This window comes from Pelodiscus sinensis, chromosome 17 (assembly GCF_049634645.1).
Source record: "Pelodiscus sinensis isolate JC-2024 chromosome 17, ASM4963464v1, whole genome shotgun sequence".
Classification (NCBI taxonomy): Eukaryota; Metazoa; Chordata; order Testudines; family Trionychidae; genus Pelodiscus; species Pelodiscus sinensis.
Window position 1 is genome coordinate 29,827,665 of NC_134727.1, and position 18,084 is coordinate 29,845,748.

The 18,084-nt window shown below is 44.2% G+C and overlaps 1 protein-coding gene across 6 annotated transcripts in view; it reads left to right on the forward strand.

The window, feature by feature from the left end:
- Positions 1–7,895: 7,895 nt before the first annotated feature.
- The window catches only part of SLC25A48 (solute carrier family 25 member 48), a 53,008-nt gene continuing 42,819 nt past the window's right edge, over positions 7,896–18,084 (forward strand). Inside the window, exon 1 of one of the 6 annotated variants that reach the window (XM_025181205.2) lies at positions 7,896–8,004. The gene's annotated coding sequence lies outside the window, so the exon portion shown is untranslated. Of the gene's footprint in view, positions 8,005–8,673; positions 8,695–18,084 lie in introns of those variants that run through there. The other 5 variants (XM_075900428.1, XM_075900426.1, XM_075900430.1 and 2 more) reach the window with 5 other exon arrangements.

Below are 18,084 nucleotides of genomic sequence, written 5' to 3' on the forward strand. Positions count from 1 at the left end.
ACTAAAATCATGCCAGACCACAGATGTTGCTGGAGCAGAGAGTGCCTGACTAGAGAGGTTCAACCTATGCCTGCTTCAGTATGGTGAGAGCCTAAAGCTAACCAGGATTTGCTAGCTGCATGGTTGTTGCTTCCTCAGTCATGCTGTTTTTTGCAATTCTGGAAGTGTCTGTTACCCACACACCTGATGGGTGTGATTCATTGCCCTGTGTAGTGGCACTTAGACCATTTACAGAGAGGTAGGAGTGTGCTCTACAGCCTTAGCTGAGAGTGTGCTGGCTTTTAGCTCAGGGTGTAGAGCAAGGGTGGCCAACCCATTTAACAAAGAGAGCTGAAACAGCGGTGGAAAAAATGTGAAGAGCTGCACCAGAATTGTCGAAGGGGGAAAAAAAGGCTGCCCCTTTAAGAAACAAGCCATATCAGGTGCCCGTCAACGGCCGCCATTTTGAATCCTTGCCCTGGTGAGCACAGGGGAGCCTGGGGAGAGCCGGGAGGGGATGGGGACTGTTGGGGGGGGGGGGGCGCAGGAGCAGCTTCGCGAGCCGCACTTTTGGAGGAGAAGAGCCACATGCAGCTTGCGAGCTGCAGGTTGGCCACCCCTGCTGTAGAGACTCCTGCCCTACACTCCAGAGGTTGCAGGTTCAGTTCCTCCTGCTGGCATTACACCTGCAGGCTTGAAATGAAGGAACATGAGGAACCAGAAATGCCTCAGATAATGACAATGTGCTGACGGATTAGTGATACTAAGGTTAGGAGCCTGGGTCATGACATGGCCCTTAAATTCTTGCGATAGATCTAGTCTCTTTGATCACTTCATTATTTTCCATAACTTCAATTAAACTATACACAATAGAGGTGACACCAATTTTAAAATCAAGAAATCCTTTCGTCTTATAACTGTCCCGGCATAGAGAGCACCAAGGCTGCTCTGTTGCTTGCCCTGAGGGTGCAAAATGGCTAATTATTGGAAAAGTTAAACTCCATGATCTGTGGCAGGAGGCCAGGGTGATGCGCACCTAACAGGTACATGTGCTTAGGGGGTCTAGAACTTGACCTATCATTAGCTGTCAACTCTGTTATACGTTTGCTGTTCGAGAGACTCTCCATGTGATTCTTAGTATCACTTTGGATTTTGAAGTGTTCATCAGGGAGGACCCATTAATTCTATAGACGAAACTCACACAATGAGAGAAAGGAAATGCTGTTACTGAGCTATGTTCTTATCAACCCCTATTAAAGATAGATCCAGTCGTATTATGGATGAATCATGCCTGTAATCCATAACCAACTTCTGCATGAAATGAAACAGAAACAGCCACTCCAGTCCTTGTGGTGCGTGCTATTTTACAGACAAATTTTAAAAAGCACCCTTTGAAAATAGCCATATTTCCACTGGAGTCTCTCCTTTGGATGAGCTGGTAAAGCAGGGGTGGGGAACCCGGCCCCCAAGGCTCAGGGCTTCCCTTCTAGCACTGGGGAGCTCATGCCTACTGAAGGACTGGAGCACACAAAATCTACTAGCCTGGACTCTACTGGGCTCTGGTGTGTGAAGGGAAAGTAGGGAGTGTCTTTCTCCTCAATAAGGGGCCACTTTAGTGAGAGTTTGGGGGCTTTTTATGGCTTCTCACGTGTGAGTGACCCCTGACTGATTTTTCCTTGGGTCAGCAGCCCCCAACCCAAAAAAAGGTGTTCCACCCCAGTGTTAAAGTGAAATCCCGTCTGCTTGTATCCTATGGCTGTACTGATAGAACTTAAAAATCCCAGGGGGCTATTATACGGTGAGAGCAGGGGATAACCCTGGCTACATCTACGCTACGATCCGCTTCTGCAAGAGGAAATGCAAATGAAGTGCTCATTTGCATATGTCTCACTCTCATTTGCATTTCCTCTTGCATCTACACAGCGTTTTTTGGCGCAAAAACCTCTTGCGCAAGAGGGATCTGAGGAGGAAATGCAAATGAGAGCGGACATATGCAAATGAGCATTCCATTTGAATTTCCTCTTGTGGAAGAGGATCGTAGTGTAGACGTAGCCCTGGTGTCATGGAAAACAACTGTTCTTCCAACAGATTCTAAAGTTCAAAGCTGTGTGTGAATAGCAGCTAAGCACATAAATTACAGTCCTACCAAATTCATATCACAGATTGTGAACTCTGGTCTCCACCCTGTGAAAACTGGTCTTTTGTGGGCTTTTACCCTATCCTATATGGATTTAACAGGGGAAACCGGCATTTCTCAAACTGGGGGTCCTGACTCAAAAGGGAGTTGTGGGGGGGCTAAGATCATTTTAGGGCAGCCTCCCTTTTGCCCAGTATTGCCACCCAATACTACAGGCAGTGCCCCACTTGCAGCAGCACAGAAGTAAGGGTGACAATGCCATCCCATGGCATCCTTACTTCTGTGCTGCTGCTGGTGGCAGCTCTGCCTTCAGAGGTAGGTCCTCAGCTAGCAGCCGCTGCTCTCCAGCTGCCCAGCTCTGAAGGCAGCACTGCCATCAGCAACACAAAAGTAAGGGTAGAAGTATTGCAACCCCCTACAATGACCTTGCAAGCCTTCAACGCCCAAACACACACACACACACGACTCTTATGGGGTCAGGACCCCTAAAATTACAACCTCATGACATTTCAGTTGAAATCATGAAGTTTACAATTTTTTAAATCCCATGATCACGAAATTAACCAAAATGGACCGTGAATTTAGTAGGGCCCTACACATACTGAATTTTGTGCTTGCTTAAGCAGCCACTGTAATACGCACTTTTCTAGATACCAAGAACATTAAAATCCCCAGGAAAAATCCACCCCAGGTCCTTGACATAAATGATAAGAGATCATTTCTGCTGTCACACACTGTGCAAACGTGTGGGGGGAAAGACCGGATGTAAGAATAGATTCTGGCCATTAGTGGTTATACTGTAATACAGTATTCAGATGTGATTCTAAAGTGATGCAGTTGTACTGCATACAAGAAGGATCTAATGTCCATGAATTCTATATTAGTTTCCTAATGGTGACATCCTTTTCTATTCCCTGTTGGAATTTACATACCAGCTGTAAAAACAAATCTTTGGATGTCTTCACTAGGTGAATTTCTTTCTTTTTTTTTTTTTTTTTTTTTAAATAACCAGTTACACTGTTTAATAGATCATCTCCAGCAGAAAACATTAGTCAAATTCTCTCCATGCCTGAGACCTGCTCTATACCCTATTCTTTGTATAAATTACAATAATTGTTTTACTGCTTGCATATGATTTAAAGGTAAAATGGAATTTTGAAGGCACCTTTTTTTTAAAGCATCACACATGAAATCACAAATCTTTGCTAACAGACTGATTCTGGTGTCATGTACATCGCTGCAATTCTAATTGCTTCCGTAGGATTATTCGTGAGATATATCACTATATGTGAGACCAGAATTGGGCCAAATATGTCAAATTGGACCCAAGAAAAAATTCTAACAAAGACAATAATTAGTTTATAGACCAGGGAAAGCACATTTTTTCCCCAATTTCTGGTTTGTTGAGAAGAAAAAGCGGGGAGGAGGTGGAATTCTAGCATGGAGTAAAAGGACTACATGGAATAAAGAAGTACAAGAAATAAAATGGTATTTTATGCTCTTAAATATAATAAAAATTGACATTGAAAATACTAAAGGAAATGGGAGTTCTCACTACGATGCCTATTTATTATTAAAATGTCTAAAACAGTGTCTTGTGTTGATCCAGTTATATCACTGTCTCTACTATATATCTGAGCCAGTTTGTCTGTAAGTGAGCAAGTCTGTCTGTCCATCCATCTGTTTGTTCAATAACTCCTCCTAAATGGTAAGAGCTAGGACCACCACATTTGGCACGCAGCTTCCTCTTTTCATAACTTAAAGCAAAGTAACAGATTAGTTGTACCCGTACAATGCGATGTGCCTGGAATGTGATTGTTTTTCATAACATGGAAAAGGTGGAAGCTGCTAGCAAGAACAGTTATACTGTGTAATGACTACAGGGGCTAGCAAGTGGCCAGAGATAGGGACTGGGTCAGCTATAATGCCATTGGTCTGCAGGGGGCAGGTGTGGAGTTAAGCCCACACCGCAACTAGACCCAGGGATCTGCCACCTTGGAAGCATGGCCTCCGCTGGCTCTTGCAGTCCCCTCACCGCTGGCCCCCTGCCCTCAGCCCTTCCTAACCCCCAACCCTAAATCCTGTACCCCCACATCCATACCTCTGTCCTGAGTCCCTCCTCACTCCCTGAACCCTGACTCCTGCACCCCCCACACATCCAGATTCCTGCCCTGAGACCCTCCTCACCCTCCAATCCTGAGTCCTTCACCCCCACACCTCTGCCCTGAGCCCTCATCATCCCCAAACTCTGACAAAATCACTCTCCACATACCCCCATCTCCTCCCTGAGTCCCCCACACTCCTCAACCCTGACTCCTGCACCCCCACTCTCTGAGCCCCCCACATTCCCAAGCGCTTGCCCTGATGTCTGCACCCCCAATACTCTTAGCTCGCTGTTCTTAAGGACTAAGCAAGGCCAGGTAAATCTTCTAGTGCTCTAATAAAATGACATATTATTTGGTTTCTTTGGTGGAAGGGTTACAAACATTAATTTCACTCCACAGGTGCATTTTCCTTATGATTGTGTCTATTGGATATAGTTGTATCTCTCACAGCAGAGTTATTTCCCAAACACGTTGAGAAAAAGCTCACCCTTTGCAAACTGCACATTAAGGAGCCTTAGCATAGCACAGTGATTGCCAACCAGTTGATCGGGATCTACTGGTAGATCTTGGAACCTCTGACAGGTGAACCTGACTGGTTTGGCCAAGAGGCTATCGAGTGCTGGCACTTCAGCTGCCCTTCCCCACAAAACTGCCCCTCTCCAGAGAATCCTGCTTGTGGTACAGAGCAGGGAAGGGAGAGGAGGGGGTGCTTATGTCAGGGTGCCCCCCTCTCCTCCTGTATTCTATCTCCACTGAGCAGAGAGCACTACAGGGCTTGGGATGGAAGGAGTTTGCAGGCTGCTTTTGAGAGTGGAGCAGGGTCAGAGCAGGGGTCAGCCTGCCTTAGCACCACGGCACCATCACCCAGGAACCACCTGACATAAGCAGTGTCCAGCTGGAGCCAGCACCCATCCCCTGCCCCAGTCATGAACCCCCTCCTACACCCCAAGCCCCTGCCCCAGGCTCAGTTCAGAGCCCCTCTCACAGTCCAAATCCCTTAGCCCAAGACCAGAGTCTACACCTCAACCCTCTGCCCCTGCCTGATGAAAGGGAGGGAGAATAGGGGTGGGAGGGAGGATGGAGTGAGCAGGGGCGGGACCTCGGAAAAGGGGCATGAAGGAGGTGGGGCAAGATTATCTGGATGTGAGGTAGACCTTGGATCGCATTTATAGTCTAAAAGGGATCTTGTGCTTAAAAAGGTTGGAGACCACATGGCAGCTTTTCTGAGTCATTTATCTCAATTCCACTAGGTGGCAGTGTGTGCCTTGAATTTCTCAAACTGTTTTAGATGCTGCTACTTTCCAATACTGATTCTTCTGCCATAATTAGTGTCTGTCCAACACTTTTCAGTACAGTGAGGAAACATCTTATAGGGGAAAGATGCTTGATCATGAAGAGTTATGGGTGAGGGTGGGCAAGGAAAAAAGAAAACACCCAAGTTATAAGAAGGCATAAAATATACACAGAGGCTGCATCTAGACTGGCAAGTTTTTCCACAAAAGCAGTCGCTTTTGTGGAAAAACTTGCCAGCTGTCTACACTGGCCACTTGAATTTGTACAAGAACACTGACGATCAAATGTAAGATTGAGCGGCAAGGAGTCCTGTGGCACCTTAGGGTGTGTCTAGACTACAGGGTTTTGTCGACAAAAGTGGACTTTAGTCGACAAAACTATACCTGCGTCCACACTACCACTGAGTTCTGTCGACATAACGTCGACAGAACTCAGCAGTTTTGTTGACGCTGGTAAACCTCATTTTACGAGGCATAACGCCTTCTGTCGACAGAGTTTCTGTCGACAGAAGGTGTTATTGCATGTCAACTGTCCTTTGCGTCTACACTACCATGTTGACAAAGCAGGTTGCTTTGTCGACAGAACTGAATGTAGTGTAGATGCTCTTTGTCGACAGAAGTTTTGTCGACAGTATCTGTTGACAAAACTTCTGTCGACAAAAGCCTGTAGTCTAGACGTACCCTATATAGACTAGCTGAAGTGTAGGGCTGTGTCTACACTGGCATCCCTTCCGGAAAAGGGATGCTAATGTAGACTTTGGAATAGGCAAATCCACGGGGGATTTAAATATCCCCCGCGGTATTTGCATTAACATGGCTGCCGCTTTTTTCCAGCTTGGAGATAAGCCGGAGAAAAGCGCCAGTCTAGACGTGATTCTCCAGTAAATAAAGCCTTTTCCGGAGGATCTCTTATTCCTACTTGAAAGATCCTCTGGAAAAGGCTTTATTTTCTGGAGAATCACATCTAGACTGGCGCTTTTCTCCGGCTTATCTCCAAGCCAGAAAAAAGCGGCAGCCATGTTAATGCAAATACCGCGGGGTATATTTAAATCCCCCGTGGATTTGCCTATTCCAAAGTCTACATTAGCATCCCTTTTCCGGAAAGGGGTGCCAATGTAGACACAGCCTAGGAGAATAAGCTTTCGTGGGCAAAGACCCACTTCGTCAGATACATCATAATGTAAGATTGTCAGTGTTCTTGCGGAAATACTATGATGCTCCCGCTCGGGGAAAAAACCCTCTTGCGCAAATGCTTTTGCGCAAGAGGGCCAATGTAGACAGGTAAAAACTGTTTTGTGCAAAAAAGCCCCGATGGCAAAAATGGCGATCGGGGCTTTTTGGTGCAAAACCACGTCTAGATTGGCATGGACGCTTTTCCGCAGAAAGTGCTTTTGCACAAAACATCTGTGCCAATCTAGATGCTCTTTTCCGCAAATGCTTTTAATGGAAAAACTTTTCCGTTAAAAGCATTTGCAGAAAATCATGCCAGTCTAGACGCAGCCAGAAAGTATGTATTGTAGCCTCCAATGCTATTATACCACTTATATCTTGGCTTCAGATTTTCTTCTATCATAGGTTCTAGTTGTCTTAGGGTGAGTCTACACAGCAAAGTTATTTCAGAATAATTTCGAAATAATGGACAGCTTATTCTGACTTCTGTAAACCTCATTCTGTGAAGAATAACATCTATTCCAGAATAGCTTATTATAAAACAAGTGTGCAGTGTAGACACAGCCCTAGCAGAGGGCCTATGTACCCATTGAAACTCCTTGTAGGTATAAATGGGACTTAAGCAATGCATAGACTTTGCACTGGCCCTTATTAGAAAGCTGCCTTACAATAAATATCTCTGTACAATGCCCACAGTCAGAGGGTGAGTCTGAGGGCATTAGCTTACTCAAACAGTATCTATGGTCATATAAGCAGGCAGGATGGGGTTTATTGCCAACCAAAATATTTAAGCATGTGCTTAGGTGCTGGAATGAGGGATGAGTGGAGTGTGACCGCAACACCTGGCTTGAAGTGGTTTCCATCCTACTCAAGGTTCAGTGGTTTTCAGTACCCCCACTGTACAAACTGTTCCAGCGCCCTGGAGCATGTGTCCGTGTGTGCTGTGTTTTCCTCTGTGCCTCATCTGCAAAGGCAGTGGCTCTGTTACAGCCATTAGTGACAATAGCTATGGAAGTCTCTGGTTCAGCCCCAGAGTGATGACCAAGATGGTGACTTGTAAACATCTACCCAATGTTCCTGGTGAGGAAAACGCTTGCTTGTTCTTCAACATTTTACTCTTTCCCAGACCAGGGAACAAAAGGACCCAGGGAGTTAAAGGTGGTAACTTTACTCTGTCACTGTACAACATGAAACAGTCCAATGTTCAGGGTTTCATGTACAGAGAGCACAGCCTGCCTAGTACTGTGACAAACAACCACTATCACGTAACCTTTTATTAAAGACCCAGAAGAAGAAGGAAAACAGTTACAGGATTTGAAAGGTAAAGTACTAAGGATTTTATTTTAATAACAACCCTCTGCCTTTAACTGTAAAGAGCTTCAGAAAGCAGGGCCATGAACAAGGGCGAGGCGAGTGAGGCACTTGCCTTGGGCGCATAGCTGAGGGGGCGCAGAAAAGACAGCTATTATGCTGTCTTCGCTTGTGCCTCACGCTATGTCAGCACCTCTGCCGAGGCCGAGGATGGTCTTACCTCAGATGCCAAATTAGCTAGTTACAACTCTGTTAAAACGGACACCTCCCCCCAGCACACACCCTTTTAACAGTTTCTGAGATGCTGTTTGAGATGGTAATGTTTGTCCTTTGAGGGAGGGGGAGAGAACAAGTTAGTTGAGAAAGGTGGGGACTGTTGTTGTGAAGGTCCAGTCCAGTTTCCTAGAAGACAACACAAGACAAAGGCACACAAAAAAGGAGACCTTCTGCCACACTCCCCGCAAAGGTAGAATATGCAGCTTCTATCTTTGGTGCTGACTCAGACTGGCAGCCTCACGGCTAGAGAAATACAGGCCCATCACTGAGTCTTATTTGCCATTTTGACACCTGGCAAATGTATGCTGTTTAGAGTATTGCATTGAGTTGTCTCTTTCGCCAAAGGTTTACAGCAACGTTGCCAAATGTTCAGGCCTGGCCACCTGAGCCAGACTTCTGTTAAACAGAAGGTAAAAGGAGAGAGGTAGGAAAGAGAAGAAATAAGATAGAGATGGAAAGTGGCATGTAAGGGGCAGCAAATCACAGTAGGAAACAATGTTTCACATAGTGATGTTAGGGATTTAGGCAGTGCCAATGGAGGGCACAAAAGCTTTAGGCTGTATGGTCTCTTCTGAGGACAACTTCTTCTGGGTGGTGTTCGGGGCCTGCAAGAGCAGGTGGAGTCCCTGGGAGTGCTCCTTGAGGAAGCTATGCTGTGAGGAAGAGTGATTGGTGGGATCCAGAGCTGGTGCGTAGACACCCACGAGGCCTCTCAAGATCCTTGGATATCCACCAGGTTTGGGTGCATGCCCCATAAGGGAAGACGATTATTGTGCAGGGATCCTCTGAGAGATTTCTTCCTCTCGTGTCCCCTTCCATAGGCTTTTCCACAGTCGGGCCAGGCTTTATTGCAAAAAGGCTGTATGCGTGATATGAATTATATAAAAGCTTCGGGGGTAGCCGAGTTTGTACAGGATAAAATTAAAACACAACAAATGGTCTGGTAGCACTTTAAAGACTAACAAAACATGTAGATGGCATCGTGAGCTTTCGCGGGCACAGCCCACTTCTTCATATGACCGGAGTGTTGGGTGTCCAGAGCTAAAATAAACCAAACAGCCAAAACAGACTATTTGTTGTTTAAGTTTATGAATTATATACCTGAGTTAATGTAGTTCTGTGTGATTGTTTCTATTGTAAAACCTCAGATCTATAGGCCTTCGGTAAAATTTGCCTCAGACTGACATACAGATCTCAACCTCGAACAATTTTTAAATGATTTTTTTCCTGCTGTTTGCTTGTTTGTTGAGTTATTTGCCAGTAACAGGAATATAAAGAATTTTTAAACCTTTAAAATCTTTTCCTCCAAAATATTTTACCTTTAAGAGCAGGGGGATCATCAGACTGTCAAAGGGCTTGGTCCTGGAGACAGGCCATGTAACCCTGTTACAAAGATCCATGATTAGCCTGATTAGCTTTTGTTTCTAGTTTTCACTTTAGACTGGAATAGACCCTAGCACTGACCAGGAAATGAAAAATGCTCTTCTTGAACTTCACTGTATATTGTTTGCCTCCTTCTCATTTACTACTGAATCCCACCTCTGGGCCTAATTCATCTCTCACTCACACTGGTGTAACTCAGTTGACTTCATTTGAGTTACGTATGACTTGCCCAAGTGTAAATCAGATTCAAATGATTCCTGCATAAAACAATGGACACTAAGTTTAAAAAAGCCCGGCATATATAGTCACACTTCACATCGTATTATCTCTGTAGTATAAATATCTATTTATGCAGTATTAGCTTCCTGCAGCCTTAGCAATCATGTTTGCTGCTGTGTTTGCAGAGATCAGCAACAGCTGTGTCTTCAGTTTCGTGAGCAGCATAATGTAGTCTATAGAATCTTATATAACTTTGATGTTCAGTTACTAACGATGGGACTGATCCTGCAACCCATTGGTTCCAATCCTGCAAAACATTTAATTTTGTACTTAACTCTGAGAATACACTGAAGTCCACGAGGCTACTTATGTGCTTAAAATTAAGCATGTGCTTAAGTCATTTGCAGGATCAGGACCCTATGTGCTGTTGGGACATTTCTTCTGCTCACATAAGTTCTTGAACATCTGTGCTGTCAAGGAGTCTGTGCTCTGGCTTGGTGTACTTAGAAAGAGACTCATCCCCCAGATTTTGTTGTACAAACGAGACTCTATCCTGGTCTATCTACTTAATTATGGGCCCTTATTTAGGGTGGTAAAGTGGTTTCGGAAGCACAAACCTCTCTGCATCCTACTGGTGACAATGCCTTGAAGCAGAGTCCTCTTTGTCCAAGTGTTAAGCATAGGAAGGACACCAATAAGTGAGTGAGGAGTCTGAATGATGGTTTTTGGAATTCACAGGCTGTGATTATTTACACTTCTGCAGCCATAAGGTGAAATTCTGCTCTCTAATCCATAAAATAGAACTCAGATCTGCTCTGGTTTTTTTCTGACATAGCTGGGACTCCTTGTCAGTGGGCCTTCTGAAGAGGGGATTAGAGGAGCTGTCATGCTGATCTGGGAAAATAATTTTCCCTATGCATCCAACTTGGCCTTGCCTGCACTGTTATATTCCTCTTCGAGGAAGCTCCCAGCTCTCTAAGAACAACGTAGGAATATAGTGCTAACACACTTGGTTAAAATTTGAAATGGCATGTTATGCACTGACCCATAACACTGGGCATTAGTTGCTGTAGAAATGTTTCACTGGGCCTGCCTTTACAACTTGGAGCCTAGCTAATACCTTTGAACAAACTGCTCCCCTTAGTCTCATTAGTAGTCTAGCCACAGAATTTATTCCGTGCCCTTATAGCTTCTCTGCCAAAGAAACTTCCTGCTCACTGAGGATCTTATAAACAGCTATTATGTCCCGAATGCAGGCAAGTGGAGGAGAGGGAGGGAGAGAAACAGGCATTACTCACTGGTGGCGGCCTTGCCTTTATTTTTCAATGTTTTGGAAAGAAGTGTCCTTTGATCCACCTGCATGTTAAAGCTTGCTCACACAGACTTGACTCAGGCACACTTCCATTGGCCCTTGTCTTCAAGGTGAACAAGCCTGCACAGGTTGACTTTGGTTAGTTTGGCGTTTGCAAGAGCATTCTAACTTGATGGGTCTGAGGTGTGATGCTGTTGCAAAAAAAGCAAATATGATTCTAGGTTGTATCAACAGGTGTGTTGTAAGCAAAACTCGTGAAGTCATTCTGCCGCTCTACTCTGCACTAGTTAGGCCTCAGCTGGAGTACTGTGTCCAGTTCTGGGTGCCACATTTCAAGAAAGATGTGGAGAAATTGGAAAGGGTACAGAGAAGAGCGACAAGAATGATTAAAGGTTTAGAGAACATGTCCTATGAAGCCAGGCTTCATGAACTGGGCTTGTTTAGTTTGGAAAAAAGAAGATTAAGGGGGGGACATGATAGCGGTTTTCAAATATCTAAAAGGGTGTCACAAGGAGGAAGGAGAAAATTTGTTCCTCTTGGTTTCTGAGGACAGGACAAGGAGTAATGGGCTTAAAGTGCAGCAGGGGAGGTTTAGATTGGACATTAGGAAAAAATTCCTAACTGTCAGAGTGGTCAAATATTGGAATAAATTGCCAAGGGAGGTGGTGGAATCTCCCTCTCTGGAGATATTTAAGAACAGGTTAGATAGACATCTGTCAGGGATGGTGTAGACGGAGCTTGGTCCTGCCTTGAGGGCGGGGGGCTGGACTCAATGACCTCTCGAGGTCCCTTCCAGTCCTATTATTCTATGATTCTATGAGGTGGCATCATTGTTCTTGTTCTCCAATGAGAATCTTCATACTGGGGAAGCCTTTGGCTGTGGAAAAGAATCAAGGCCAGGAGGTTTACATTGTCTCAAGACATTTTCTACATGGCATTCTGGACAGAGCAGCTCATATCACTGGATTGTTGGATGCTGCATGGGAATTTCTTGTGCAACGCTCACATTGACATTTGGCTCGTGGCTCAGCTTCACTCCAAATGTGTAGGATGCTGTGGACCAATATTCTCGCTAAACTTTTTCATACATGTGCGGATTTTTCCCATCCAAGGACAGCGGCTTTCCCTCCCCTACCCCATAATCAAGCCAGATGAATTTGAGTATGAAAACTGTACTCTGTCTGCAGGGAGCCAAATCCCGCCAAGGCAGGACATGACTACAGGGGGACTGAATGTTGAAATGAGTATTATGAAGCTAGTAGATATGCCTAGCTATGTAGAGAAATCATCTCATAATAAAGCAGTTGCAGGCCTTTATCACAGATAATAATGAATCATCTTGAGCCTTTGCTGGCAAGAGGCTGAGAATGCAGGTGGCTTTCTCCTTGTGCCCCATTGTAACCTAGATATTCTGGCCCTGATTCAATGCCTGTCTGGGCAGGAACATTGTTGGGAATGATGCAAAATCCAAGGTATTAGCTCTAGTGCATGTAAACAAGCTATGCAAAGGGCAGTAACTCAAGGCCTGCTCCCACTGAAGTCTATGGCTGCTCAGATGCATTGCTGAATTCTAAGTTAATGGTACCGACCAAGAGAAAAAAAACCCAGGCATTTCCTATGGCTAGCTCAGTGCAAAACTCTACTCAGTGTGCAGCAGTCTAAAAAGCAAATGAATTGCTAGCTCATGTAAGGAATGGGGTAGAATATTGAATGAAAAATACTATAGTGCCATTTTATGAGTTAATGGGACACCTTCCCCTGCGAACAATGTCTTCAAGTTCTGGAAACCTTGTTTTGAAAAGGATGTAGTGCAGAATTATCAAAAACTGCCTGTGTGATTTAGGCCCACAATGCCCATTAGAAGGTAATGGGACTTAGGTAACGGAATAGCTTAGGCATTTCTGAAGATCCCTCACATAGAAATAAATGGGTGACAAAAATGAGCAGACTCAGGGGAATCTATATGAAGAGAGACTGACAAGTAGCCCCTTCTGGCCTAGGAATCCATCAAATCTGTGGTTTTTTCCCCAAGACAGACACCAGTCCTGTATGGAATGGACTGAGACAACAACATAGAAATTCCCAGTTTAGATCATCCAGTATCCTTTCCAGGATTCTCCCACCCAGCCCTGTAGCTACTTGGGAGGTGGGGGTGGAAGGGTCAGAGGTCTGCAGGCTGGTCCCGGTTTCTAGCTATCCATCTGCAACTGGCCCCTCCAGCCTCCAGTTTGTCTGGGGGCCAGGACTCTGGAGGATGGCAGAGCGTGGCCAGACCTGGCTTCCAGCATTGCCCTTCCCTCCCCACCCCTGCCTGTAGCTGTTCTGGGGCTAAGCCACGGTTCCTGGCCGTGGTCTCTCCTGGGGTGTAGGGTATTTCTACAGGGGGGCCTTTCTTTGGGGTGGGGGTGCAGGCCACGGTTCTCAGCCTCTTCTTTGGGGGGCATCTCTTCTGAGGGGAAGCAGGCTGTGGTTCCCAGCCTGGCCTCTCTTTGGGAGGGCCCTCTCTTTGGGGGGGAGGCTCCTCTTGTTTGGAGGCTGGACTGCATTGCCCGGCCCTGGGGTTGGTCCTGAGGGCCGGGCAGTATATATTGCCTTCAAAATAATTTTCATTTATAACTTTTGGCAAGATGATAATAAAGGCTACATCTAGACTGCATGCCTTTTTCAACAGAGGCTTTTTTGACAGTATCTTTCAAAAAAGCTTCTGTCGGAAAAGAGCATCTAGACAACAAGAAGATTTTTCGGAAAAGCGTCTCACTTTTTTGAAAGAGAGTGTAGACGCTCTCTTTCAAAAAAGCCCTGATTTCATGCAATAGCATCTTTTTTTGAAAGATGACTTTCGGAAAAAGACATTATTCCTCATAGAATGAGGTTTACTGCTGTCGACAAAACTGCTTCATTCTGTCAACTTACTGTAGTGTAGATGCAGGTATAGTTTTTTTTGACAAAAGCCAACTTTTGTCGAAAAAACTCTGTAGTCTAGACACACCCAAAGAGACCAATTTAATGAAGGGATACTGTTCATGGGGAGGAAAAAGAACTTACAAAGCAATATTCTTTCCCTTCTTGACATACAACATCTCTTTCCTCTCCACTCATGCACCAAATCCTTGTTCTTCTCCCAGCTTTACTATAGCAATGTTCTCCCCCTCCCACCTCATTCCTTCCCTTCCCCACTGGCCCATCTCCTACAGTCACTGTCATTAATCATGTCATCTCTGTCATTCACTGCATGGGATTCCCATCAACTTCTGCATCAGGTTTTAGCTCTTTCCCATCCCCATAGTCAATGCTCTGGCCTACACCCCCAGCCTTATGACTTACTAATCTTCCTCAAGCCACTTTCTTCATTGTACCCACACCTCACATATGACCAGGACTCTTGTCTCTTCCCTCTCTTAACTCTGTGCTTCTTCCCACTAAGCTTTGAATGTTCTCCTCATGCCGTTCCTGGGATAAGCTCCGCCCTTCTGACATTCAAATGCCTCTTCAGAATGTCCTTCTCCTATAAACCTGGGAAGAAGTGCACAAAGGAATCCTTTTATAAGTCACCCCAACAAACGCTACTGGCCCTACCAAACCCACAAAGCATTCTGGGTGCAGCACAATCTACCGAATAGAGCCCCACCTTGACCCTCAGAAAGTCAGTTCCCATTTTTGCCACTGGTTGCCCTGAGTAAAGCATTTCCATCCTGGGTTCTTAGTCTCCCAAACCTGTGAAATGCATATAATGAGGCTGCCCCCCTTTGTAGAATGCCTTAAGATCTAACAATGGAAAATACTATCTACAAGCTTCAGAAAGGTTGCCGTGTTAGGCTGTTTCAGCAAAAATGAGGAGTCCTAAATAAATTTGTTAATCTTCAATGCACCAAAGAACCTCTTGTTTTTATTGAAAAACTGGGTGTTATGTTTCTAATAACTAATTACTTAGACAGAGCACTCCTGTAACAAAACCAACCAGCGGCAACCCCTTTTTCTGCTGGAATGTTATGATTTGTTAGCCACAAAAGAGGCTAACAATTGTAGCACACTTTTGCCCCTCAGTTCCATGGTTGGTGGGGTGTCTTCATACAGTCTGGATTTAGTCTTTGCATATAACACTGTCTTGTTTACTCCACATACACATAGATTCAATGCATTTGTAGTCATTTCAGGGCTTCAGATCATTGTTTTTTATTTACTGGTCTTGATCAATTTTTTAGGTCCCAGTCATGCAAAGAGATGCAGCATTGTAGCCTAGGGGTGGGGGAACCTTCGCTGGGTCAGGGTCTGCTGACCCACAGAAAAATCAATGGGGGCCTCACAAAAGTGAGAAGCAAAAAACCTAAAAAACCTCATTGACATGGTCCCCAGCTGAGAAATAGAAAGGTACGCCCCACATTCCCCACAAACACCAGAGCCTAAGGAGGCCCAGGATAGTAACTGTATGGGCCCCCGAGGCTCTGGGATGGGGCCAATAATATGGGGTTCAGTGTGTGGAAAGGAGCTGCTGGGAAAAGTGCGTGGGGCACGGGGTCTGGGTCTTCTGACCATTCCCAGTGAATCCCCTCCTAACTTTTTGCTGATTTGATAGCCACTTTACGAGCCTTTCAAATTAAACAAGTCTTTACAATTAGCTCCTTATCAAGTATCTCAGCTTTTCCAGGGCTGGGTTGAAATAGTAATATTAAGTATCTGATTAATTGCTGGGAATGATTTATTCCAAGTGCTGTACTGGCAACCTCACTGTAAATAGACTAGAACCCAATGTGTTCAAAGATACATTTCCAGAAATTGAGCTCATCTTCGGTGTCAGTTCTAACTTCCCAAGGCCTTCTGAACTATCTCTAGGTTATTTACAGTAAAGTCTGAATAACAGTGTGTTGCAATTCTGTATTAAAGTAACATGAAAATCATTTTAGAATATTTCACATTTAATGGAACAGTGTTGAAAATTTGGTAGGGAAATTTAAGTGTGTTACTTCATTAAGTTACATAGATGACATGGTTAATTTCTGAATATTTATCCCATTTGGCCAGATTTTTCAGTGGTCTTCAATAAAATGATACACACAATGTCTGTGTGCATCCAGCTCCATCTCACCACAGCAACATTGGGCCAGGTGAGAAGAACCTCTCCATGGCCGCTGCAGTGGGTACAGCTGGGAGAGATGTGCAAGTCCCCCGGCTGGGGGAAAGACAGACACACAGACAAACAGACACATAAATAGAAAACTCTCTGAAATATATAGTAGATAGCTATCCCTTTCTCCACCCTTGCCCCCTATTGGCCCAGAGGAGTTATAGCTCCCCTGGTCCTCATCTCTGGCTCCTTGCTGCCCCCCCCCCACCCGCCGTGGTCATTCTACAGTAGAACAGTCCCTCCTACCAGACCCCTCCCTTTCCATTTTATGAGAAAAAAAATCAAATTCCAGGCACATCCCATTGTCCTGGCGCAACCAAAACCTGGCCTTGCTTTAAGTTATGATAAGAGGAAGCTACATACCGAATGTGGTGGTCCTATTAGCTCTTATCATTTGGAGAAATTCTTGAACAAACAGACAGAGAGATACACTGTTCATATATATATATATATATATATATATATATATATATTTGAGAGACAGATACTGAGAGGATGTATTAGAGCAGATCAAAAATGTTTTATTTTCGGCAAAAGATCAAATATTGAAAAAATGTTGGCTAAAAAAGCAACAACTGGTTTTTCAGACATTCTGTTTTAGTTAATTTAGTTAAGAAAGAAAGAAAGAAAGAAAGAAAGAAAGAACCGTTCAAGCAGTTTTAATGGAAAAAATTCCAGTCAGTTCTAATCCCGATGGAAACGTAGCCTTCTATGGTGAAAATTATCCCATTGTGTAGAACACTTTTGATGGTGAGGGAGGAATAATCCTTTGGGAATTTCCCTTTTCTCTCACTTTTCCCCCCTTCCCACTCATTGCACACCCACTAGACCAATTGGCTGGCTCATGGTGTACTTTTCTGAGAAAATATTTAACATCAGTACATGAAGGGTCACTTTGTTCTTGCCATTTTTGTCATTTCGTTAGATCTCATTTGTCCAGAGTCAAGCAAAACTATGAGAAAAATACTTGATAACTCAGGACACCTAATTTGAAACTTTGCAGCATATAGACTAAATGGTTTTAATTGCACCTAAATCCTAACCCAGAAGTTCCTGGTTTTTAATTTACTAAAGTAAAGTTTCCTGGCTATTAATTGACCAAAGAGGAGTAAATTCCATTTTTCCTGTTTCTCCATACAAAAAAAGTTTAGGTTTAAGTAGGGGCTCTATCCTACAAATCTGTATTCACATAAGTATTCCTTATGCAAGGGCATTAAAAGCTGGTCCATAAGAGATATCCAGGAAAATTAATCAAATGAACTAAGGGTGTGAATTTGAAGTGGATTACTTAAACTGAATTAAACCTCTGTGTGAACATTGTCACTGACAATTAAGGCCACTTTATTTCTGACTGAGAGTGTTCATATAGGGCTTTAATGCAGTATTACTAATTAATTTTCCTGGATGTCCCTGTGTAGATAAATCCTAAATAGTGACTAGTCTCATTGGTTTCATGTATGGAATATCAAACTCAATGGGGCTATTCATGTGGGTTAAAGTCTACTCGTATGAGTAAAAGTTGGCAAGATTAGGCCTTAGCTGTTCAACTTTCCCCAGGATACATATATTAGGCATCTCAGTCCATATTTAGAAGGCCAGATCCTCAACTGGTGTGCATAGTATAGCTGTGTTGAACTCAATAGAGCTACTCCTATTTACATCAGTTGGCATGCTGGACCACAGTCATTTTCTCTTGCATTCAAAACCACATTATGAACCCTTTACTCATGTTGAGAATATGTTGTTGTATAAAAAACAAGAGGCAGTGTGGTCTAGTG